This window comes from Labrus bergylta, chromosome 20 (assembly GCF_963930695.1).
Source record: "Labrus bergylta chromosome 20, fLabBer1.1, whole genome shotgun sequence".
Lineage (NCBI taxonomy): Eukaryota > Metazoa > Chordata > Actinopteri > Labriformes > Labridae > Labrus > Labrus bergylta.
This window is the reverse complement of record NC_089214.1, coordinates 8,293,556-8,319,718: the sequence shown is the minus strand read 5'-3', so window position 1 is coordinate 8,319,718 and position 26,163 is coordinate 8,293,556. Positions and strand designations below refer to the sequence as shown.

At 37.9% G+C, this 26,163-nt stretch overlaps 3 long non-coding RNA genes across 5 annotated transcripts; all 3 read right to left on the bottom strand.

Annotated features, from left to right (window-relative positions):
* Positions 1–7,340: 7,340 nt before the first annotated feature.
* LOC136177244 (uncharacterized) lies at positions 7,341–10,163 on the bottom strand. Its single transcript, XR_010664879.1, has 4 exons — positions 10,006–10,163; positions 8,856–8,967; positions 7,905–7,977; positions 7,341–7,552 (listed from the first exon to the last, which is right to left on the bottom strand). It is a non-coding gene; the product is annotated as an uncharacterized lncRNA (long non-coding RNA).
* A 2,535-nt stretch (positions 10,164–12,698) lies between these two features.
* On the bottom strand, positions 12,699–15,513 carry LOC136177249 (uncharacterized). The gene is made up of 4 exons (XR_010664880.1): positions 15,356–15,513; positions 14,207–14,318; positions 13,256–13,328; positions 12,699–12,910 (listed from the first exon to the last, which is right to left on the bottom strand). It is a non-coding gene; the product is annotated as an uncharacterized lncRNA (long non-coding RNA).
* Positions 15,514–19,748: 4,235 nt separating this feature from the next.
* Positions 19,749–22,860, bottom strand: LOC110005241 (uncharacterized). Of its 3 annotated transcripts, none has more exons than XR_002279097.3 (5): positions 22,842–22,860; positions 22,423–22,527; positions 21,324–21,435; positions 20,378–20,450; positions 19,749–20,044 (listed from the first exon to the last, which is right to left on the bottom strand). It is a non-coding gene; the product is annotated as an uncharacterized lncRNA (long non-coding RNA). The 3 variants fall into 3 exon arrangements; XR_010664876.1 differs by having other exon boundaries at positions 21,324–21,446; positions 22,842–22,856; XR_010664875.1 differs by lacking the exon at positions 22,842–22,860 and having other exon boundaries at positions 22,423–22,546.
* Positions 22,861–26,163: the final 3,303 nt, after the last annotated feature.

Here is a 26,163-nt window from a genome sequence, read left to right as displayed (position 1 = left end):
ACTGGAATCAGTGCATTGACTGCCATGATCTCTCTTCACGTAATTAAACAGAGAGAGATAAACACGGTAAAAAGTTTTTACACCAGTGTATTTTGTAGGCAGTTCAAGCTTGTTCCTTACCTCAGCTGCTTACATCGTCTGCATGAAGTCATAAACCACTTCCCTGTCTTTCTTTCGACACAGAGCTACCAAACTAATTTCCATTATAAGACAGAGCTTGCAATGCCTGAGCAGTTTTAAATTAAATATTCAAAAAGATCAGCAAGGCCATTCCAAAACATGTCTGTACTTTTGTACTTTGTGGCAATGTTCTAATTTTTTTAAGCATGCAACACTGCATCAGCATTGTATCGTTTTGGTGAACTGTGCGGTGAAGAGAGACCTCAGCTTGAGAACTGACTCTCAGCACTTGACAGAAGTTACAGTACAGGGTGCATTGACTTAAAGGGGTCATATTATGCTTTTTCTGGTTTTATATGCTCTTTAGTGTGTTTTCCAAGTGTCCTGTGCATGTTTAGGCACATCGATGTGCAAAAATTCAAAGTCCACGGAAACGCAGCTTCTCCTACGTCCCCCCTCTAGCTGCAGCATTAGCTGCATGTAACACTCGGTTCTAGCCCCCCTCGAAAAAAAATGACCAGTGTGACGTCTTGTCAGTGTGATATCACTGATCTAAGCCCATTGGCTCGTTGTGGCAAGCCCAGCGGCAGAGCCGACAGGCCGACCAATCAGACCAGACTTGGCACACGTGGGGACTCTGAACGTGGGCACTTCAGAGATTTAGAGAGCGAGTGAGAAGCGAGCCGGTGCATGGAGCGGCAGTACATGAAAACAGACACTTTTTTCGAACTTTAGCGATTGTGAACATACTTTAGTAGGTACATAGATTAAATATACGAACCCCAAAAAGGGCATAATATGACCTCTTTAACGTGAAACACTTTTCATTGATCTCAGAAGTTTGTGTGGACCAAAAGAGGGCGCTCTACAAGCGAATTGCAGATACTGTATACACAGACATTATTGCTGTCCTGTCACATTCACACATTAAACAAACTCCACAGCTGGTGTTATGCTTCAGTTGATGTAGAAAGACTGTCATTGTGTTTTTTGTGTGCTGTAGGATGACTTCAGTGCCGCTCCAACATGCATGCCTATGAATTTAGAAATTACATTTTCTATAAGGGGAACATATGAACAGTCTTATAGGACAAGAGGGTGGGTGGGTGGTGGGGGCTGATTTACAAGATGCAAATAATTTCATCAAAAGTGTTGGGATGTTTACACTAAAATACACAGGAAGAAAAAACCTCCTAACTCAGGACCTGGATACATCCAAGTAGCAAATCAATTCAGGTTCAGAGTCAAAGGAAAGCTTTACATATACCTCTAATGAAAGTCATTAAGGAAGTCTAGTTGCGTAAGTGACAAGAAAAAATGAACCATAAGATCATGGAGGCTGCTTTTACCAACAGCTTCCTTGGTTAACACCTCTGCTCTGTGTAATCTGGGCTTGTAGAAGGGGGTTGTCGTGTCCATGTCTTAAAGAGGATAAGGGGAGTATTGCACTCTTCAACCTAGCTTGTTTTTTATGCGAAAGAAGGCAGACCTAGGTGACTGTTTAACGACAGATCACGTATGAACAGGTGAAAACTTCAGCAATACTTAGAAAATAGAAACTTATGGTAGTACCAATTTGTTTTGGATTAGTCCTAAATAAGTCATTGAAGATGACAAATCCACTTGAGCTTTGGAGACCTGGACCAAGCTGTACCAGTATTTTTTTTTTAAAACAAACAGGTACAGCTAGGTCAAACTTTGTCACTGTCACAGGTGTGTTGACCTCTATTTGAGGTCATAAGGAGAAGTGTCCGAGTATCCAAATCTGAGGCCCAGTTCAACATGTGAAGTGGTTTCTTTTTACTAGAGTACGGGTGTTTTTCTGAGCTGTTATGATGAAGAAAGCTCAGCTTGAGAAGGAGTCTCTCAGTTTACCTCTTGATCGATCTACCAGCCCTTACCTGTGGTCATTAACTCTGGATATCGACTGAAGACACTCTAAATGGACATAAGCATGGGTAAAAGTGTCTGGGACCTGTTAGACTGTGTTGTCATTCAATTGCGTCAAATAATTGAATAGATCAATTGCCAGACAACAAAAATGAGAAGATTTAGTTGGAAGGTTTTTAATGAATGGCGTTTGTGACTTTATAGTTTCCACATACTGTATGAGGTAGGACAATATTTCCTGAAAATAGTTGTATTACTTCCTGCACTTCCTTCAAATTTGCTTCGAGTTGTACAAAAATGCAGAAAAGGGGAAATAATAATGCCAAATAAGAGTTTCAGAAAGGATGACTGGGTCATGTGGAACATCAATCATACCTCCGTTTCACATGAAGGTTTATACACATTCAATGTGTAACTAATAATTTCAGCAAAAAATGCCCTATTTGTAATCAGTTGAAATGTCATGCCCTTCATATGTCACAGGATGTAATGAATAGTCATTGTGAAGCTAGCAACATACCATGAATCACTTGAGCAACCAGCTCTCAGACATCTTGTCTGAGGCGTGTCATTGAAATAGTTACTGGACTGGATGTGGTCAGTATGGCCGGTAGATACATTTACAACACAGAAAGTGAAACTAACACATCAGCATGTTTGACATTTTTATAGCACACAGTTCATGTCAACCACAAGTCATTTCCATGGCATAAAACTTTATGTATATCTTTTTATAAAGATTTAAATTGAATTGTATCTCTTTTAACAGTCCAGACTAGGGTTTTCATGATACCAGAATATTAAACTTCAATAACATACTTGTAAAACTTCAACTCCAAGTAAACTCTGTCTGTCACACTGTCTAAATTGCACAAATACATTGGCAACGTTTTGGTATTGAATCCTGACCTGTGAATTGAAATGGAACACCACTGCGCTCGTTTCTCTCACAGCTGCTTTGGGTTAAAATATGACTAAAAATCTGGGCCCGTATTCACAAACATTCTGAGGATCCTCTCAGCGAGCTCCTAACTTGGCTTAGAAAAACCTTTACAAGGATCTAGTCTAAACCTTTGGGGGAAATTCTTAGAAAATGTCATGATTCTAAGACATAAATGTCTGACTAGATTCTATGATTAACTTTTTTCTACATTTTATTAGATTAACCAATCACAGCTTCTGAAAAAAATAGTCTATGGTTATACCTAGCAACGGGGTCAACCACGCCTCCTTACTAAGACAAAAGTATCTGACTCTTCCTCGCTCAGAGGTACTCTAAGAATGTTCCTAAATCACTCCTAGGCTAAAAATCATTGCTAGGATGTTTTAAGCTAAGTTAGGAGTTCTCTGACAGGATTCTCAAAATGTCTGTAAATACGGGCCCTGTACTTTTGGATCCTTCCAGTCTAGTGTAGTCACTGATTGTAAGATACGTTTTATTGGAGTTGGTAATCTGTAAGAGAAAGGACAAAAAATGAGCCTTTTGATGAGTACTAATTAGGCCACAACAAAAAAAGATCTGTAACTGTCAAAGGGAATGGGCAAGAACCAAATATCATACCAGGAAACTGAAAAGGTCCATAAAATAAACAAAACAAGAAAGAACACTAACATGAATCATTAGTCATGATGAAGTAAGAATCAGAAAAAGATCTTAAACTCTTGTTTGTTTTTGTTTTTGTTTTTTGGCTTTTACATCCTGGATAGTTTACACTCAGCCTTTTGGGGCCTCATGGGTTTCAAGAAGTTTGAACAGGCCATTGTCTCTTTAACGCACATATATGTAAAATAGAAATAAGTTTTTAACAGTGTACAAAAACATTCAAGAGTTAAACAACAACGGTTGGAAGGCTAAAATGTAATAATATAATTCAATATCGAAGCAGAACTGAATTTGATTTTCTCAAGGCTGGGAATTATATTTTTGTATTTACGTATTAAGTATGTTCAAACAAGAAGCACATTATAGTTTATAGTTGGATTAAAGCTTTCAAAGGTTAGCACCAGTTGGATACACCACCAGTTTGTGGAATCATCAAACGGCAGTCAGTAAAAGGTCAGTGTTAATCAGAGCTGTGTCTCCATCTACAGGGCAATATAAAGCTTGCAGTCCTAATTTCCAAATTATGAGGAAGATAAAGCTTTTAAGGAATTGTTATAAAAAGACAGCAGGTTTTCTGCTTGTTTTTTTAAAAGCCTTATAAATTGTGCCTTTATTGAAGAGAAAGGACAGTGGATAGAGTCAGAAATCGGGGGGGGGGGGGGGGGGGGGGGGGGGGCCGCTTGGAGGACTACAGCCCATCTGTAAGAGGCCTAAGGTACGGCACAGTGTAGCGGCAGCTGCAAAGCATTGCATTGCAAATAAGTTCAATGCAAAATAAAAATGAATGCATAAAGAAAACATGAAACACACAAACACAGTTTCTTGTGTTTGTGTGTTTAATTGTTTACCTAGCATTCATTTTGTTAAATTAATTTAAGGATTATATTTAACAGTTGTGGGCTCACTACAAAGTTATGCAAACAAACATAAACCTGAAGTAACTACCTCTTCTTCCTCTTTATTGTTGCTTCATCTCTCCTTTCACCATAACCTGACAAAAAAGCATGTCATGCAATAACTTGATAAGCATTAACCTGTGAGTGTCTTACAGTGCTGATTTATAACAAAGTCAATTGACTCAAGTACTATATTTTATGTAGCTACAAATTAGCGTCTGTTTTACTCCACCTGACTTATGTCTGGATAAACTAATTGTTTACATCAAAGAAGGTTAAATGAATCGTCATTTTTTTTTCCACTTCATCAATTTTGTTACTAAACACGTTCATGTTTTTGTCTTAAATATAAAAGAGGCTATTAAAAAGTTTTGTTTGTTTAAAAGTTTAACTAGTCACATAATATAAGTTCAGCTGAAACGATTACAGTAAATCAGTTACTTAATGTACAGAAAATCGATTGGCACAATTTTGATATGCATCTTTTTAACGTAGGGTGCATCCGAATTGTCCCTCCTATCTCCTTTCACTATCCACTTTACCTTAACCCCGGGGAAAATGTCATGAGGTTAAGGAAAGATGTTAGGAGAATTCATAAAGGATTTAGGAAAAGGCGATCTCGTTGCTCTGACAATCCGACCACATTTCCACTAGGCGACGAATTAAATGCGACGGGCCGGCGGAGGTTAATGACGTGGGTCTGCCGTGTTGAAACTACAATGTTTTGAAAATGGGCTACAAAAAGATCATCTAAAAAACTTTCCCCTGTGCCTTCTTACCAGTGAAATAATCCTAATTACCACAAGGTTGGGATTAAGATAAAAGAAATATAGACTACTAGGCTACAAGTAACAAAAGTGAAACCATCACCTTCCTGTCCACTCATAAATCAACATCAAAATAAGTATGGTTGTATGAAATTAATTGTTACATGTTATGCAAGATATAGCCTACACATATTGTTTTAATCATACAAATACAACTGCACAAAGCATTCTTAAGTGAATGAAATATGTTCAATAAAACATCATCTGGCATCCCTTCACCCCTTACTTGATCTGAGCCCCTTTACGGCCATCGTTAATGTTCGTGAACGGTCGGATGCGCGACTCGCTTTAAATGTTGAGGCCGCAAGGAATTGTGCGGCGGCATATTTAATCTCCTTTCGTAAAGCATGGTCCAGTGCTATCCTAAGCTAAAGGAGGTTATAAAGGAAGCATTGACCCGCCTTTCCTTAACTTTTAGAGAATTCGAACGGCTCTCATCATGGCCGCCACTTAAATGCTTCCGGGTCATTTCAGTTAGGAACCTTCCTAAGCAAAAATGACAATTTGAACGCACCCGTATATTGTTTTATTTATTTATTGTCAGATGATGAATTTCGAGTGGATGATGGATTACAGTTTGAGTTTGTTTTTATGAAATATTGTTAGCAACTGACTTGATATCACAGCCTGATCCCCCCCAAGTTAGCACCTTGAACTAATTGTGTTCCTCCAGGCCACCTTCTTCCATTGCTCCTAGGCACACTTCTAATGTTCATGTTCAAGAAGCTTTCAGCAGTGGACTGGGGTCAGCAAGGACACCCTGACCGTTCTACGGCTACACAGCCCCAGACTGCGATGCACTGTGTGTTCAGACACCTTTCTATCAGAACCAGCATCAACGTTTTCCACAATTTGAGGTCCAGTTGCTCCTTTGTTGTATTAGACCAATCGGGCCTGCCTTCACCCCCCAATGAGTCCTGACTGCCCATGGCTCTGTCACTGGTCTTCTGGTTTTTCCTCCTTGGACCACTTTTGGTAGGTACTCAGTGACCTTTGCAGCCTGGGAAAGACCCATTAGAGCTGCAGTTTAGGAGATGACCTGGTCCAGTTGTTTTGAGATAACAGTTACAACCTTGCAAAAGTTGCTCACATTCTTACCCTTGCCTATTTTTCCTGCTTCCAACACATTAACTTGAGGGGGAAAAAAATCCCTTGCTGCCCAACATATCCCATCCAATGACTGGTACTATTTTGATTTCATTACAGAAAAAAGTAGTGGTGAATTCATGAAAAACCAAAGAAGCATTAATAAAGAAATTATTACTTTCATTCCTGTCAATGTTGTTCGTTCATTTATTTATTCATTTTTTTTGTTTATGTTTGTCTCGTCAATTTTCATTATTATTATTTATTTGTTTTTATTTGTTTTTTGTATTTTATTCATTTTCTCTGTGAAGTTTTCCAATCTTGCACTTTTATTCTTGTCTTTAAACTAAGAGGTCTATTTGTTGGTCTGGGAGGGTTGTTCACAGGGCGAAGGGATACTGGGTTTTTGAATGTTTCTGAGGAAAAAGAAAAATGTTCACTGTATCCCAATTGCACTGTACGTTTTGAACTTGCTTTAATAAAAATATGTTGATAAAAAAAAAAGAAATAAATTATGTGGAATCCTGACATCCAATAAATGTCTTGGACATAACTACACTTGAAGTCTAATACCCATGTGCAGTCTTCAATAAAAACAAACAGAAACTGTTGGAAAAACTGATCCTATCCGTCTCACTGCAAATGTTGTGTACTCAGTGTCAGATGTTGGTTGTGTTATATTCTTTCGTAACTTCTTGTTTAGTGGGGATGAGAGCTTCAGCTACTGTATGTGGTTGTCTTGGTTGTGTCAAATCATTACAGGTCTGCTTCCCATAGTATACAGTAACTAATGGGCCCAGGTGTACATAGACCTTTGGTGACATAGTGTACTCAGCACAGAAATACCCATCCATGCAATGCTAGAATACAATACTAGAGCACTGCAGTAACCAGAAAATCAGGATTCATTACTTTTTTCAACTTTGCAAAACATCAATTTTATTTCAATTAATTCAACATAAAGCTGGTTTCAAAGCTGCAGAAAGTCATACAGAAAAAATCTATATAAGAAAAACATGTAAGGGATTTAGCATTATATTTCATCAACAGAATTGTTCCCAGCAGCTGCATCATTTTTCACTGCTCCACATCATTTGTAGTTCTTATTGTTCAGGACAGCTTACTCTGCCCTACAGTTTAGAGAGGGGGAAAGTAAGAGAAACAGAAAATGAAATTCATTACATTCTCAAACCGGTAATTATAACATCATCATCATGTGTGTCACTGTTTGTAATTTTCCTCATATATGATTTTAACACACTTGACTTTGTTGGTTGGATAATCTGCTTCAGACTGAGGTTAAGCCTGACTGTGTGACTTTGTAGGTTTTATATTAAGATGGTGTACATGATTATCATTATACTGCGTCTATTAAATTTCACTATTTGTTATTTAGCATATAAGCATGAAGCATTTTTCTGAAGTAAAGCTTCAAAAAGTTGAAAGTGGGGCCACAGAATGGTTTTAATGCCGAATTCTTACCATGGCAATCTCCTTTTTCATCCACTCTGAATCAGATTTGATACACTTCCATTCTCCACCCTTAACTTGAACCCTGGAAACAGAAATGAAAGGATTGAAAATGTTAGACATTTCATTAACTGAACGTTTTGTGTCTGGTTCTTGTTTAGAGCTCTAATGTTGCTTTCCAATTTCTCAAGAGTTGTTTATCAAACACTGATTGTTCAGAAAAGCAACTCTGTAATCTGACAAGAGCTAAAAGAAGCTAAATCCACTAATAGAGTGTACATGGTCCTGTTTAGTATGAAACCACAAAAATCTTTTTGTAGCTCAGATGTGTTCTACTTTATTAGCTTTTATTAATCGTGATGCAAAAACCGTCAGACGTGCAAAGCCTGATAAAAGACAACTGGAAAGGCATTATACAGCCTAAACCATGGTCACCTGCTAAAACAAAAACATAACTTATTAAAACTTAAAGTAAGAATTTTCCCACTTCATATGAAAATGTATACAGAGCCTCTTTCACTTGAATTATCCTTTAAAATGAAATGCTAACAAACCGTGATGCAGACTCACAGCAGAGAAAGAGAGAACTGTGTTCATTTTACAGAGCAGCAGAAAACGACCGAGTCTGGACTGAAATGATGACGTGATTTTAAATTGACTGACACCACTGAATAAGATCTTCGTTTTTTGGAACCTGCTGTTCATTTAGATACGGTCTGAAGCATAGCCTGTGCAATAATTTAGAACTGTGAATGGACAATTTCAGTTTTAAACACACCTTGTAGCCGTTATGACCCAGCCCATGGTATACTTCGCAATAAAGTAAAGGGTAACAGCGAAGGAACCAAAAGGTGGCCAATCCAGAGTGTTTATGTGTCATTAGGTCATTGTTTTTAAGCAGATAAAATGACTTTTAAAGATAGGCACTGAAACATTTATTATTTAAAAGCATGCTGTACTTACGCAAAGTTATTTGACCTGCAGCTCCTCGTGGCTTTCTGTTTAAAGCACTCCATGATTGGTTTATTTGTTTTCTCTCCGGCATTCATACAGCAGGGTACAGCCACAAAAGCATCTACTCCCCCCCTCCCACACACACACACACACACACACACACACACACACACACACACACACACACACACACACACACACACACACACACACACAAACAGACAAGACGAGAGAGACACAGTCATTATTCAGCAGTATCATTAATACTCAACAACATAAAACAGCAGTGATTTAGGTGATAATCAATAAGTCTGAAGAAACAGGAGTGGATTTCTTTGTGTTGTGTTCCAACCAAAATTCATATTTTTTTGAGGCTGTCCCAACATTTGCTGTATTTTTCACACAACCTCGCCGGGCTTATGATGAGGATTTCTGTTTAGTTTATGGAGGATGAAGAACATCAGGTCCTCCATAGCTGTTGTAAAGTCCTGCACAATGGAGATTTTACTTAGGTCATCTTAAACCTTAGCATTTATTGTCTTCTTCTCAGGCTATAAAATAACAAGAAAGAGCAACTTGCATGTTTCCTGAAAGAGGAAGTCTAGGACAAAAAACCTGCAGAAGTATACGCAATCTTTAAGTGAGTTTATTGCTAAATGTGCCGACTTTTTTGCATGGCAAACATAAACCATATAAATACATTGATGTTCATTGGAAAGTGTGAGGAAAGTTCACCTTGGTCTTGCATAAGGAGTCTACAAACTGTCACTTTCAAAGCAGCAATACTACTAAGTTAGCCAGGTGACAACTTCTTGTGTTCACTTTGCACCTCCAGCAGACAAAGTGATACCTCTTTTATCTCTTTGCTTTTCTCTTCATGTACATGTATAAGCAGTGTTTTCTGAAGAAGAATATCTACAGCATACCTTTACAGCAATCTGCATAAAAAGGACTCATCAAAGGTTCAGCCACAATAAAAAAAGTAACATTGGAATAAAGTAAAGACTTTTTGAATAAAGCCTTTTTAAGTTCACTAGAACTACTTGTATCAAAGTTGAAATAACAGCAACTTACCATAACATACAGTTTAAAGCTGGTTTAATAACATGTTCTTTACCACTACCACACACTCTTCATATAAAAATCTTGCTTTGTATACCTGCAGAGACGAGCATCACTGCAGCCAGAGCGAGCAGACAGATCCAGCGGTCTGCAGCGAGAGTCCACATCTTCATACACTGCACAGCACCAAAACCTGAGTGAACTAGAAACATGGCACCTTATAAACTGCAGCTTCACACTGAAAGAGGAACTATTTGATGTGCCCCACTACTCCCCCTCACAGACAATGTGCATTTGTGGACAAGCAGAGGGGCAGTGTTGTGAGAAGCTTAAGACCAACGTTGACTGACAAGGGACAGTAATATTATCAGATTTTGAATAAATATGAATCTGCTAGCATCCACAGTTGTTGAGAAATATTTTGGCGTAAGATGGATTTATTGATTTATTTGTATGCAGTCCTGAGACATAACAGAGATGACTTTCTGCTTCCAGTAAAGCTGCTCCTCAACCTACCCAAAAGAGCACATGTCACTCTTTTGTTCATCTCCCTCCACTGGCTCCCAGTTATTGTTGAATCAAATTTGAAACCTTTCAGCTGGCTTACAAAACAGCGACAAAAACGGCTCCTCCTTACCTAAACTCTCTTTTACATGTCTACACTCCTTCACGGCCACTACGCTCTGCCAATGAAAGGCGTACAACAGGGTCCTAAGTCTCTAATTAGACTCTTCTACTCTGTCATCCCCCGGTGGTGGAACGAACTCCCAAACTCCATTTATTTGTCCCTTTGCACCTTTAAGAAAAAGCTAAAGACCCAGCTATTTCATGAACACCTATGCACATAACTTTCTGATCCTAGCTGTCTCTCTTACTCTCTCCTTACTATCTCACGTAAATAAACCGAAATAAACAGTTCCACAGCGCCCCTACAGGCCTGGAGCACTTCCGTTTCAGGATTAACTTGCAGCGTTTCTGTGTTTGCAGTTGTTTTCTGATTGTGTGTGTTTTGACTTAAGTTTCGTTTCTGTATTTGCAGCACGTTTGTTTCTTTTGCAACGCGTTTCAGCCTTTGCATTTGTTGTGGTAGTTTGCATTTGCTTTTGAATGTGCAGTGTTTCTATATATGCTACGCGTTTGACCCCTACCGGCCACCGTAACCTAAGCTAAGGGAGGTTATCAAGGAAGCATTGACCCACCTTTCCTTAACTTTTAGAGAATTTGAACGGCTCTCATCATGGCCGCCACTTAAATGCTTCCGGGTCATTTCAGTTAGGAACCTTCCTAAGCAAAAATGACAATTTGAACTCACCCGTATATTGTCTTATCAGATGATGAATTTAGAGTGGAAGATGGATTACAGTTTGAGTTTGTTTTTATGAAATATTGTTAGCAACTGACTTGATATCACAGCCTGATCCCCCCCAAGTTAGCACCTTGAACTAATTGTGTTCCTCCAGGCCACCTTCTTCCATTGCTCCTAGGCACACTTCTAATGTTCATGTTCAAGAAGCTTTCAGCAGTGGACTGGGGTCAGCAAGGACACCCTGACCGTTCTACGGCTACACAGCCCCAGACTGCGATGCACTGTGTGTTCAGACACCTTTCTATCAGAACCAGCATCAATGTTTTCCACAATTTGAGGTCCAGTTGCTCCTTTGTTGTATTAGACCAATCGGGCCTGCCTTCACCCCCCAATGAGTCCTGACTGCCCATGGCTCTGTCACTGGTCTTCTGGTTTTTCCTCCTTGGACCACTTTTGGTAGGTACTCAGTGACCTTTGCAGCCTGGGAAAGACCCATTAGAGCTGCAGTTTAGGAGATGATCTGGTCCAGTTGTTTTGAGATAACAGTTACAACCTTGCAAAAGTTGCTCACATTCTTACCCTTGCCTATTTTTCCTGCTTCCAACACATTAACTTGAGGGGGAAAAAAATCCCTTGCTGCCCAACATATCCCATCCAATGACTGGTACTATTTTGATTTCATTACAGAAAAAAGTAGTGGTGAATTCATGAAAAACCAAAGAAGCATTAATAAAGAAATTATTACTTTCATTCCTGTCAATGTTGTTCGTTCATTTATTTATTCATTTTTTTTGTTTATGTTTGTCTCGTCAATTTTCATTATTATTATTTATTTGTTTTTATTTGTTTTTTGTATTTTATTTATTTTCTCTGTGAAGTTTTCCAATCTTGCACTTTTATTCTTGTCTTTAAACTAAGAGGTCTATTTGTTGGTCTGGGAGGGTTGTTCACAGGGCGAAGGGATACTGGGTTTTTGAATGTTTCTGAGGAAAAAGAAAAATGTTCACTGTATCCCAATTGCACTGTACGTTTTGAACTTGCTTTAATAAAAATATGTTGATAAAAAAAAAATAAAAAAAAAATTATTTGGAATCCCAACATCCAATAAATGTCTTGGACATAACTACACTTGAAGTCTAATACCCATGTGCAGTCTTCAATAAAAACAAACAGAAACTGTTGGAAAAACTGATCCTATCCATCTCACTGCAAATGTTGTGTACTCAGTGTCAGATGTTGGTTGTGTTATATTCTTTCGTAACTTCTTGTTTAGTGGGGATGAGAGCTTCAGCTACTGTATGTGGTTGTCTTGGTTGTGTCAAATCATTACAGGTCTGCTTCCCATAGTATACAGTAACTAATGGGCCCAGGTGTACATAGACCTTTGGTGACATAGTGTACTCAGCACAGAAATACCCATCCATGCAATGCTAGAATACAATACTAGAGCACTGCAGTAACCAGAAAATCAGGATTCATTACTATTTTCAACTTTGCAAAACATCAATTTTATTTCAATTAATTCAACATAAAGCTGGTTTCAAAGCTGCAGAAAGTCATACAGAAAAAATCTATATAAGAAAAACATGTAAGGGATTTAGCATTATATTTCATTAACAGAATTGTTCCCAGCAGCTGCATCATTTTTCACTGCTCCACATCATTTGTCTTATTGTTCAGGACAGCTTACTCTGCCCTACAGTTTAGAGAGGGGGAAAGTAAGAGAAACAGAAAATGAAATTCATTACATTCTCAAACCGGTAATTATTACATCATCATCATGTGTGTCACTGTTTGTCATTGTCCTCATATATGATTTTAACACACTTGACTTTGTTGGTTGGATAATCTGCTTCAGACTGAGGTTAAGCCTGACTGTGTGACTTTGTAGGTTTTATATTAAGATGGTGTACATGATTATCATTATACTGCGTCTATTAAATTTCACTATTTGTTATTTAGCATATAAGCATGAAGCATTTTTCTGAAGTAAAGCTTCAAAAAGTTGAAAGTGGGGCCACAGAATGGTTTTAATTCTTACCATGGCAATCTCCTTTTTCATCCACTCTGAATCAGATTTGATACACTGCCATTTTCCACCCTTAACTCGAACCCTGGAAACAGAAATGAAAGGATTGAAAATGTTAGACATTTCATTAACTGAACGTTTTGTGTCTGGTTCTTGTTTAGAGCTCTAATGTTGCTTTCCAATTTCTCAAGAGTTGTTTATCAAACACTGATTGTTCAGAAAAGCAACTCTGTAATCTGACAAGAGCTTAAAGAAGCTAAATCCACTAATAGAGTGTACATGGTCCTGTTTAGTATGAAACCACAAAAATCTTTTTGTAGCTCAGATGTGTTCTACTTTATTAGCTTTTATTAATCGTGATGCAAAAACCGTCAGACGTGCAAAGCCTGATAAAAGACAACTGGAAAGGCATTATACAGCCTAAACCATGGTCACCTGCTAAAACAAAAACATAACTTATTAAAACTTAAAGTAAGAATTTTCCCACTTCATATGAAAATGTATACAGAGCCTCTTTCACTTGAATTATCCTTTAAAATGAAATGCTAACAAACCGTGATGCAGACTCACAGCAGAGAAAGAGAGAACTGTGTTCATTTTACAGAGCAGCAGAAAACGACCGAGTCTGGACTGAAATGATGACGTGATTTTAAATTGACTGACACCACTGAATAAGATCTTCGTTTTTTGGAACCTGCTGTTCATTTAGATACGGTCTGAAGCATAGCCTGTGCAATAATTTAGAACTGTGAATGGACAATTTCAGTTTTAAACACACCTTGTAGCCGTTATGACCCAGCCCATGGTATACTTCGCAATAAAGTAAAGGGTAACAGCGAAGGAACCAAAAGGTGGCCAATCCAGAGTGTTTATGTGTCATTAGGTCATTGTTTTTAAGCAGATAAAATGACTTTTAAAGATAGGCACTGAAACATTTATTATTTAAAAGCATGCTGTACTTACGCAAAGTTATTTGACCTGCAGCTCCTCGTGGCTTTCTGTTTAAAGCACTCCATGATTGGTTTATTTGTTTTCTCTCCGGCATTCATACAGCAGGGTACAGCCACAAAAGCATCTACTCCCCCCCTCCCACACACACACACACACACACACACACACACACACACACACACACACACACACACACACACACACACACACACACACACACACACACAAACAGACAAGACGAGAGAGACACAGTCATTATTCAGCAGTATCATTAATACTCAACAACATAAAACAGCAGTGATTTAGGTGATAATCAATAAGTCTGAAGAAACAGGAGTGGATTTCTTTGTGTTGTGTTCCAACCAAAATTCATATTTTTTTGAGGCTGTCCCAACATTTGCTGTATTTTTCACACAACCTCGCCGGGCTTATGATGAGGATTTCTGTTTAGTTTATGGAGGATGAAGAACATCAGGTCCTCCATAGCTGTTGTAAAGTCCTGCACAATGGAGATTTTACTTAGGTCATCTTAAACCTTAGCATTTATTGTCTTCTTCTCAGGCTATAAAATAACAAGAAAGAGCAACTTGCATGTTTCCTGAAAGAGGAAGTCTAGGACAAAAAACCTGCAGAAGTATACGCAATCTTTAAGTGAGTTTATTGCTAAATGTGCCGACTTTTTTGCATGTACCAAATAAATACATTGATGTTCATTGGAAAGTGTGAGGAAAGTTCACCTTGGTCTTGCATAAGGAGTCTACAAACTGTCACTTTCAAAGCAGCAATACTACTAAGTTAGCCAGGTGACAACTTCTTGTGTTCACTTTGCACCTCCAGCAGACAAAGTGATACCTCTTTTATCTCTTTGCTTTTCTCTTCATGTACATGTATAAGCAGTGTTTTCTGAAGAAAAATATCTACAGCATACCTTTACAGCAATCTGCATAAAAAGGACTCATCAAAGGTTCAGCCACAATAAAAAAAGTAACATTGGAATAAAGTAAAGACTTTTTGAATAAAGCCTTTTTAAGTTCACTAGAACTACTTGTATCAAAGTTGAAATAACAGCAACTTACCATAACATACAGTTTAAAGCTGGTTTAATAACATGTTCTTTACCACTACCACACACTCTTGATATAAAAATCTTGCTTTGTATACCTGCAGAGACGAGCATCACTGCAGCCAGAGCGAGCAGACAGATCCAGCGGTCTGCAGCGAGAGTCCACATCTTCATACACTGCACAGCACCAAAACCTGAGTGAACTAGAAACATGGCACCTTATAAACTGCAGCTTCACACTGAAAGAGGAACTATTTGATGTGCCCCACTACTCCCCCTCACAGACAATGTGCATTTGTGGACAAGCAGAGGGGCAGTGTTGTGAGAAGCTTAAGACCAACGTTGACTGACAAGGGACAGTAATATTATCAGATTTTGAATAAATATGAATCTGCTAGCATCCACAGTTGTTGAGAAATATTTTGGCGTAAGATGGATTTATTGATTTATTTGTATGCAGTCCTGAGACATAACAGAGATGACTTTCTGCTTCCAGTAAAGCTGCTCCTCAACCTACCCAAAAGAGCACATGTCACTCTTTTGTTCATCTCCCTCCACTGGCTCCCAGTTATTGTTGAATCAAATTTGAAACCTTGCAGCTGGCTTACAAAACAGCGACGGAGCACTTCCGTTTCAGGATTAACTTGCAGCGTTTCTGTGTTTGCAGTTGTTTTCTGATTGTGTGTGTTTTGACTTAAGTTTTGTTTCTGTATTTGCAGCGCGTTTGTTTCTTTTGCAACGCTTTTCAGCCTTTGTTGTGGTAGTTTGCATTTGCTTTTGAATGTGCAGTGTTTCTATATATGCTGCGCATTTGACCCCTACCGGCCACCGTAACCTAAGCTAAGGGAGGTTATCAAGGAAGCATTGACCCACCTTTCCTTAACTTTTAGAGAATTCGAACGGCTCTCATCATGGCCGCCACTTAAATGCTTCCGGGTCATTTCAGTTAGGAACCTTCCTAAGCAAAAATGACAATTTGAACTCACCCGTATATTGTTTTATCAGATGATGAATTTAGAGTGGAAGATGGATTACAGTTTGAGTTTGTTTTTATGAAATATTGTTAGCAACTGACTTGATATCACAGCCTGATCCCCCCCAAGTTAGCACCTTGAACTAATTGTGTTCCTCCAGGCCACCTTCTTCCATTGCTCCTAGGCACACTTCTAATGTTCATGTTCAAGAAGCTTTCAGCAGTGGACTGGGGTCAGCAAGGACACCCTGACCGTTCTACGGCTACACAGCCCCAGACTGCGATGCACTGTGTGTTCAGACACCTTTCTATCAGAACCAGCATCAACGTTTTCCACAATTTGAGGTCCAGTTGCTCCTTTGTTGTATTAGACCAATCGGGCCTGCCTTCACCCCCCAATGAGTCCTGACTGCCCATGGCTCTGTCACTGGTCTTCTGGTTTTTCCTCCTTGGACCACTTTTGGTAGGTACTCAGTGACCTTTGCAGCCTGGGAAAGACCCATTAGAGCTGCAGTTTAGGAGATGACCTGGTCCAGTTGTTTTGAGATAACAGTTACAACCTTGCAAAAGTTGCTCACATTCTTACCCTTGCCTATTTTTCCTGCTTCCAACACATTAACTTGAGGGGGAAAAAAATCCCTTGCTGCCCAACATATCCCATCCAATGACTGGTACTATTTTGATTTCATTACAGAAAAAAGTAGTGGTGAATTCATGAAAAACCAAAGAAGCATTAATAAAGAAATTATTACTTTCATTCCTGTCAATGTTGTTCGTTCATTTATTTATTCATTTTTTTTGTTTATGTTTGTCTCGTCAATTTTCATTATTATTATTTATTTGTTTTTATTTGTTTTTTGTATTTTATTTATTTTCTCTGTGAAGTTTTCCAATCTTGCACTTTTATTCTTGTCTTTAAACTAAGAGGTCTATTTGTTGGTCTGGGAGGGTTGTTCACAGGGCGAAGGGATACTGGGTTTTTGAATGTTTCTGAGGAAAAAGAAAAATATTCACTGTATCCCAATTGCACTGTACGTTTTGAACTTGCTTTAATAAAAATATGTTGATAAAAAAAAAAAGGAAATAAATTATTTGGAATCCCAACATCCAATAAATGTCTTGGACATAACTACACTTGAAGTCTAATACCCATGTGCAGTCTTCAATAAAAACAAACAGAAACTGTTGGAAAAACTGATCCTATCCATCTCACTGCAAATGTTGTGTACTCAGTGTCAGATGTTGGTTGTGTTATATTCTTTCGTAACTTCTTGTTTAGTGGGGATGAGAGCTTCAGCTACTGTATGTGGTTGTCTTGGTTGTGTCAAATCATTACAGGTCCGCTTCCCATAGTATACAGTAACTAATGGGCCCAGGTGTACATAGACCTTTGGTGACATAGTGTACTCAGCACAGAAATACCCATCCATGCAATGCTAGAATACAATACTAGAGCACTGCAGTAACCAGAAAATCAGGATTCATTACTATTTTCAACTTTGCAAAACATCAATTTTATTTCAATTAATTCAACATAAAGCTGGTTTCAAAGCTGCAGAAAGTCATACAGAAAAAATCTATATAAGAAAAACATGTAAGGGATTTAGCATTATATTTCATCAACAGAATTGTTCCCAGCAGCTGCATCATTTTTCACTGCTCCACATCATTTGTAGTTCTTATTGTTCAGGACAGCTTACTTGCTTCACCTATGTAATAGCCGGAGGAATAACAGCAAGGTGTGCCTTCAAAGGCATCCACTGCACACACACAAAAATAGAGAGAGACACAGTCATTATTCAGCAGTAACATTAAAACATACTACTTCTCCTACTATTCTCTGGCTTTGATAACTGTTGGAAATATTTGAGGTAATGTAGTATTCAACAACGGAAATATATAACATAGTTTTAGTCAATTGTTAATTAACTTAGATATTTTAGTGTATAAATTCTACATATTATACCTGTAAGTATTTTTCTTTGTTAAAGAGTGTGTCAGAGCTCTGAGACTTAATTCAACTTCTTGAAAAGGAGTGTAATATGTGACTTTAAGTTGATGTTAATAGCTCCAGTCTGTATAAAAAAAGGGGGCTGGGCTGGTCAAAAAGGGATCAACGTCACTAAAGAAGTAATGGTCAAATATAAATATATTTATTTATATATTAACCCTTTTGGGTCCAATTGTTATACGTTAAGTATTAAACTACAGTAAAAAGGAATGCAAAATAGTAATGCATCCTCTGTAATCATGGCAAACAGAAGTTTAACTTACAGCAACTGGCTTCAACTTTAGTTCAAAAGTAGTTTAATTACATGTAGATTAATAGTCCCCCACACTCTTTGCTGACTATTACTGTGTTCTTACTCTATGTACTTTTTGGTGTAGAGCCGAGCATCCCTGCAGCCAGGGCGAGCAGACAGAGTCGTGCACATCTTCAAACACTGCACAGCATCAAACCTGACTCTGGATCTCAGCTGAAAACTGCTCCAGTGTTTAGTTTCTGAAAGTCTGATGATGAGTGAACAAGAGAGGTAGCATCTTACAAAATGCAGCGTCACATCAAAAAAGGAACTTTCGTTGTCTTGCAAGGTTCCTGTTGATCATAAACTGTTGGGTATGCTGGGTATCTCAAACAACCCTATCGCCAACATGTTGATATACACTGACTCTAGACTTTCATAATTTACCCTATTCAGGGTTCCCACTCCTTTTTTAGAGTTAATTTTCCACGACTTTCTTGGATATTTTCAGTGACAATTTAGCTGGTATGAAAGGAACGCTTTGTGTGCCTACACCAACATGTTGTTTTCTGTTGAAGTCTCTTTCAAAAGATGTGCAATCTATAGCTATACTAAGTCCCCAAGAAGCTGCACCAGCAGGACTTAGTATCTTTCTATCTTTGGATGTTTTTTTGTTCTGCACCCAGTACTTGAGTTTTCAGATGTGCATACTGTTTGATATTTTTGTACAATCTATAGCTATAATCATGAACTCTGACACTAATATTAAGTTTTTAACTGGGCTGTGACACTCCTAAAAAAATTAAACATTTTTGATCATGATACAGTCCATTTTAACAGCAACGTGCAGCTCTGTGTCTGAACAAACAATGCTAAGAAACAATATACAGTAGTACACTTTGACAGCGTGAGAACCCTACTTTTAAATTCAGTAATATATCTGACACTGTTGTAAAATCATTGCAGTGGTGTGGCAGTAAAAGACAAACTGTATTATGTGGTAAAAGACAGGGATTTAACCCCCTCCCCATGTGGAATCTCTGAAGCTGAGCAGAGATTGATTGACAGGCTAATAGATTCAGTCACTCGGTTTTTATGATTGTAAATACAATTTTTGGCCTCCATTGAAGTTATCCACTTAAGCCAATTATATTAATTACCAGTTACTGCAGAATGGTATTTATGCTTAATGCCTGATTCCTGTGAGTGCAACAGCAGAGAGTTTAAAACAGGATGTAACGGTTTATTATATCTAGACAATAAAATGACAACTAATTTGTTTGAACACATTTTTTATTGACAACCTTGACTAAAATTGGAAAAAATACTTCTAATATGTGTTTGAAAAAAACATTTTAGTAGCTCTCACTAACTTCATGCTCACTTATGACCTGGGCATAATTCAAGCTGTAGAAAAAAATTCCATAAAAGCAAGAAATGTAAAGAATATATTCATAAAAGCCATAAGGAGTTGTTCATCGCAGTTGAACACAGTTGCTGAATGGTTTTTGCTGCTCCACATCAATTCCCATTTCTCATTTTCTTTATTGTGAACGACAGCTTATGTTGCCCTGCGGAGTAGAGAGGGGGAAAGTAAGAGAAACAGAAAATGTAATTACTGTATAACATCATCATCATGTGTGTCACTGTTTGTCATTTTCCTCATATATGATTTTAACACACTTGACTTTGTTGGTTGGATAATCTGCTTCAGACTGAGGTTAACCCTGACTGTGTGACTTTGTAGGTTTTATATTAAGATGGTGTACATGATTATCATTATACTGCGTCTATTAAATTTCACTATTTGTTATTTAGCATATAAGCATGAAGCATTTTTCTGAAGTAAAGCTTCAAAAAGTTGAAAGTGGGGCCACAGAATGGTTTTAATGCCGAATTCTTACCATGGCAATCTCCTTTTTCATCCACTCTGAATCAGATTTGATACACAGCCATTTTCCACCCTTAACTCGAACCCTGGAAACAGAAATGAAAGGATTGAAAATGTTAGACATTTCATTAACTGAACGTTTTGTGTCTGGTTCTTGTTTAGAGCTCTAATGTTGCTTTCCAATTTCTCAAGAGTTGTTTATCAAACACTGATTGTTCAGAAAAGCAACTCTGTAATCTGACAAGAGCTTAAAGAAGCTAAATCCACTAATAGAGTGTACATGGTCCTGTTTAGTATGAAACCACAAAAATCTTTTTGTAGCTCAGATGTGTTCTACTTTATTAGCTTTTATTAATCGTGATGCAAAAACCGTCAGACGTGCAAAGCCTGATAAAAGACAACTGGAAAGGCATTATACAGCCTAAACCATGGTCACCTGCTAAAACAAAAACATAACTTATTAAAACTTAAAGTAAGAATTTTCCCACTTCATATGAAAATGTATACAGAGCCTCTTTCACTTGAATTATCCTTTAAAATGAAATGCTAACAAACCGTGATGCAGACTCACAGCAGAGAAAGAGAGAACTGTGTTCATTTTACAGAGCAGCAGAAAACGACCGAGTCTGGACTGAAATGATGACGTGATTTTAAATTGACTGACACCACTGAATAAGATCTTCGTTTTTTGGAACCTGCTGTTCAATTAGATACGGTCTGAAGCATAGCCTGTGCAATAATTTAGAACTGTGAATGGACAATTTCAGTTTTAAACACACCTTGTAGCCGTTATGACCCAGCCCATGGTATACTTCGCAATAAAGTAAAGGGTAACAGCGAAGGAACCAAAAGGTGGCCAATCCAGAGTGTTTATGTGTCATTAGGTCATTGTTTTTAAGCAGATAAAATGACTTTTAAAGATAGGCACTGAAACATTTATTATTTAACGCTGTACTTACGCAAAGTTATTTGACCTGCAGCTCCTCCTGGGTTTCTGTTTAAAGCACTCTATGATTGGTTTATTTGTTTTCTCTCCAGCAGTTTTACAGCAGGGTACAGCCACAAAAGCATCTACTCCCCCCCTCCCACACACACACACACACACACACACACACACAGACAAAAACAGACAAGACGAGAGAGACACAGTCATTATTCAGCAGTATCATTAATACTCAACAACATAAAACAGCAGTGATTTAGGTGATAATCAATAAGTCTGAAGAAACAGGAGTGGATTTCTTTGTGTTGTGTTCCAACCAAAATTCATATTTTTTTGAGGCTGTCCCAACATTTGCTATATTTTTCACACAACCTCGCCAGGCTTATGATGAGGATTTCTGTTTAGTTTATGGAGGATGAAGAACATCAGGTCCTCCATAGCTGTTGTAAAGTCCTGCACAATGGAGATTTTACTTAGGTCATCTTAAACCTTAGCATTTATTGTCTTCTTCTCAGGCTATAAAATAACAAGAAAGAGCAACTTGCATGTTTCCTGAAAGAGGAAGTCTAGGACAAAAAACCTGCAGAAGTATACGCAATCTTTAAGTGAGTTTATTGCTAAATGTGCCGACTTTTTTGCATGTACCAAATAAATACATTGATGTTCATTGGAAAGTGTGAGGAAAGTTCACCTTGGTCTTGCATAAGGAGTCTACAAACTGTCACTTTCAAAGCAGCAATACTACTAAGTTAGCCAGGTGACAACTTCTTGTGTTCACTTTGCACCTCCAGCAGACAAAGTGATACCTCTTTTATCTCTTTGCTTTTCTCTTCATGTACATGTATAAGCAGTGTTTTCTGAAGAAAAATATCTACAGCATACCTTTACAGCAATCTGCATAAAAAGGACTCATCAAAGGTTCAGCCACAATAAAAAAAGTAACATTGGAATAAAGTAAAGACTTTTTGAATAAAGCCTTTTTAAGTTCACTAGAACTACTTGTATCAAAGTTGAAATAACAGCAACTTACCATAACATACAGTTTAAAGCTGGTTTAATAACATGTTCTTTACCACTACCACACACTCTTGATATAAAAATCTTGCTTTGTATACCTGCAGAGACGAGCATCACTGCAGCCAGAGCGAGCAGACAGATCCAGCGGTCTGCAGCGAGAGTCCACATCTTCATACACTGCACAGCACCAAAACCTGAGTGAACTAGAAACATGGCACCTTATAAACTGCAGCTTCACACTGAAAGAGGAACTATTTGATGTGCCCCACTACTCCCCCTCACAGACAATGTGCATTTGTGGACAAGCAGAGGGGCAGTGTTGTGAGAAGCTTAAGACCAACGTTGACTGACAAGGGACAGTAATATTATCAGATTTTGAATAAATATGAATCTGCTAGCATCCACAGTTGTTGAGAAATATTTTGGCGTAAAATGGATTTATTGATTTATTTGTATGCAGTCCTGAGACATAACAGAGATGACTTTCTGCTTCCAGTAAAGCTGCTCCTCAACCTACCCAAAAGAGCACATGTCACTCTTTTGTTCATCTCCCTCCACTGGCTCCCAGTTATTGTTGAATCAAATTTGAAACCTTGCAGCTGGCTTACAAAACAGCGACAAAAACGGCTCCTCCTTACCTAAACTCTCTTTTACATGTCTACACTCCTTCACGGCCACTACGCTCTGCCAATGAAAGGCGTACAACAAGGTCCTAAGTCTCTAATTAGACTCTTCTACTCTGTCGCCCCCAAGTGGTGGAACAAACTCCCAAACTCCATTTGGTCTGCAGAGTCAATCAATCTTTTCTTGTCCCTTTGCACCTTTAAAAAAAAGCTAAAGACCCAGCTATGTCATGAACACCTACGCACTTAATGATATTACTGATGACAATGACAATTGTTTGACAATGACAATTTAAGGATGGATTTAATGCATGACTAATAACTACAGGGATGTACACTCTGCTTCTTGCTCAGTCACACGCTTTTAATTTATCTTCTTGGCTTCATCCGTCACTGTCCTCTTCCTCTTGGCCTCAGCTTTGTATCAAACTTTACAGAGACGGGCTAACTGGCTAGAACTGCAAAGCTGTACACACTTCTCGCGAGAGAAACACGGCCGGCTGTCAAACATACAAAGTCGATTCAATGCGTTTCATAGAGCGAACAAATTTAACAAGAAATGTTTTTTTCAAAAATTTCAGAAGCACAAATATTTAATTCAAAACACATTATAAAATGGCCTTGCACCAGTCCATTGATATGCAGGTCTAATGGTCCCTGAGATATTCTTCTAAATCACACACACATAGGACCATACACACTTCTACACAGAATGCAATCTGCATATTTATAGGTCCCTCCCCTACAGTATTTCCCCTATATCCTGTACATGTAGGAATCGGCCCTTACTTTTTCCATAAAATCTGGTCAAATGAATGATATATTCTCAATCCATTTCTTCCAGATTATTTTTAATTAGTCCAGAAAAAGTCAAATTTTTAAATGTGTTCATACGTCAATACGATTGTCAACCTTTTACTCTGTGTTTTATCTCTTTGACCCAGAGATTAATCTTACTGTTTTTGTTTTTTATTCTGCCGTGTCATTTTTAAATCTATTTAAATCTCCTGTGAAAAGGTTGTGTTAACCAGTCGCCTTCCAAAGCAGAATTAGTAAATTAGCCAGGTGACAACTTCTTGTGTTGACTTGGCATGTATGAGAGGGTTTTCTGAAGAAAATATTTCATCCTTCTATCTTTCATAGTCACATGTATGACTCATCTAGAATATTGAAAACTTCTTTGAACATTATTTAATTTTAGAAACAATATTTATGACTTATTCAATTCCAGGCGTACCTATCTAAGTAAAATGTACCACTCTTTGAGAGCCTTGGCCATGGAAATGTGTTGACTTTAAGAAATGTGACACTGAGTCAGCAGTGAGAGAAATCCCTTTTTGTGAGTGAATCAGTCAAAGCTAGACATCACATGTGGAGGAAAACAAGAGTCAATAGTTATTTAGACATGATTTATTTTTGGTTCTAAAGAAACAGCTCTGCTGTTCGATATAATGTCACACAATTCTTGTTTTATAGTTAAAAAAGTCAATACAAAAATAACTTGAATTTTAAATAGATATCTTTGAAAAGGGAATAAATAAACCAGCTGAAAATGCTCGGAGTAGCTGCTCTGCTGGGAAGTTTCTGGTCGTGCAGACTCAACTTCCAGGACTGTGTTTCACTAGAAAACTTTACAGTGCAGTTTTGCCTACAGAGAAGAAAAGACAAAAAATATGTCAAATTAGAGCTCATAACAATTCAGGCAATGCTTGTTCATTTGTTAGGAGAACTTTCTGTTTTCTTTAAATATTCCTCAAGTACTCAAACCACATTGTTGGTGTTGCTAAAAACAAGTGTTTTGCACAACCTTTATTTTTGATTCCTTACCAAAAAGATATCCTCTCTAAAAATGCAGAAAGATGAACTTTCTTAGCTACCTTGCTGCAAACTTTTCTTTAAAAAGAGATGTGGCTCGTGTTGGAGTGTCTGTTGGTACATATTCGTTCAGAGGGTTACAGTCCTGCTTTGAGTAAAAATCCACTTTTAGTCCTTTTTCACAGGTGTAGACCAAACCACGCCTGCACTGAAGTTATTCATAGACTATGGTAAAAGGTAAAACCTTAAAGATAATGACGGTTTACCTGTGAATCACATCCTATGTCGTTTTTTGGGTCATATGTTAAATCTGGGTTGTCAAATAAAAAACTGGTAACTCAGGCTGACAGATAAATAAAGTCAAAAGAACCAGATTTTCTGTGAAATGTAGTTGAATCGTGTAGAAATAAAAAACCTGATGGAGATGCTCAAATAGAAGATAAAGTATCTCAAAGTTTTCACAGTAAAGTACTTCAAGAAATGTACATTAGTTTTTGAGTAGTTGAATAGTCTTTTACTGCGTGGTTGTATTTGTTGTTGTTGTTTTTAGACTTGAATGATAAAAACTACTAACTACTATTATACAAGTGCAATTTGAACTGTTTCTTGGTGAAAATCACAAAGTCAAAACTCAGTCTTAAAAGTCTTACCATGCACTCATTGATTATTTAGAACACCATGTTGAGCCGGCAATAAACCAGCTCTGGTATTAAACACATGAATCTAGACCAACATCTGAGTCTCACCTTCTTTATCATTTTCTCGAGCCCGATGAATTTCGGATCGATGCACGCTATTTTCCCATTTGTCCTTTTAAACCTGGAAACAACCAAAAACCAACACATTTTTATTACCTGAATGTTTCTGAGGGTTCATTTTTCAAATAAATGATGATTTAATCTTTGGTAAAAATTAAAAATGTCACGATTTGGGTAACATGTTTTGAAGCGTGCTGTGCTTACTGGAAGGCGTGGAGCTTGCAGGTCCTGTTTTCTAACTGTTCATAACATGCTTCGATGTTTCTTACGGTCACATTTGCGACACTGAAACAGCAGTTCGGAACAATAAGGTTCGAGGTCTTCACTGAAACACACATACAGAACAATACTTTTGTTATTACATCTGCAATAAATAAACATTGTGGCGTTAAAATAACCTGTTACACACTGAAGTGCCTTTAAAAATACATTTACCCACTTACTTGGTGTAGAAGAGTTCATCACCACAAGCAGGGAGAGGATAAAGATCCAGCGGCCTGCAGAGAGAGTCGTCCACATCTTTAAATGTTGCTCGTTACCGTTAACTGGTTCTGGGTTTCAGCTGAATGTGGCCTGTTTGTTCAGTTACTGAATACTCAAAGTCTTACGATGTGTGGACTAGAGAGAAGCGACACTTTATATA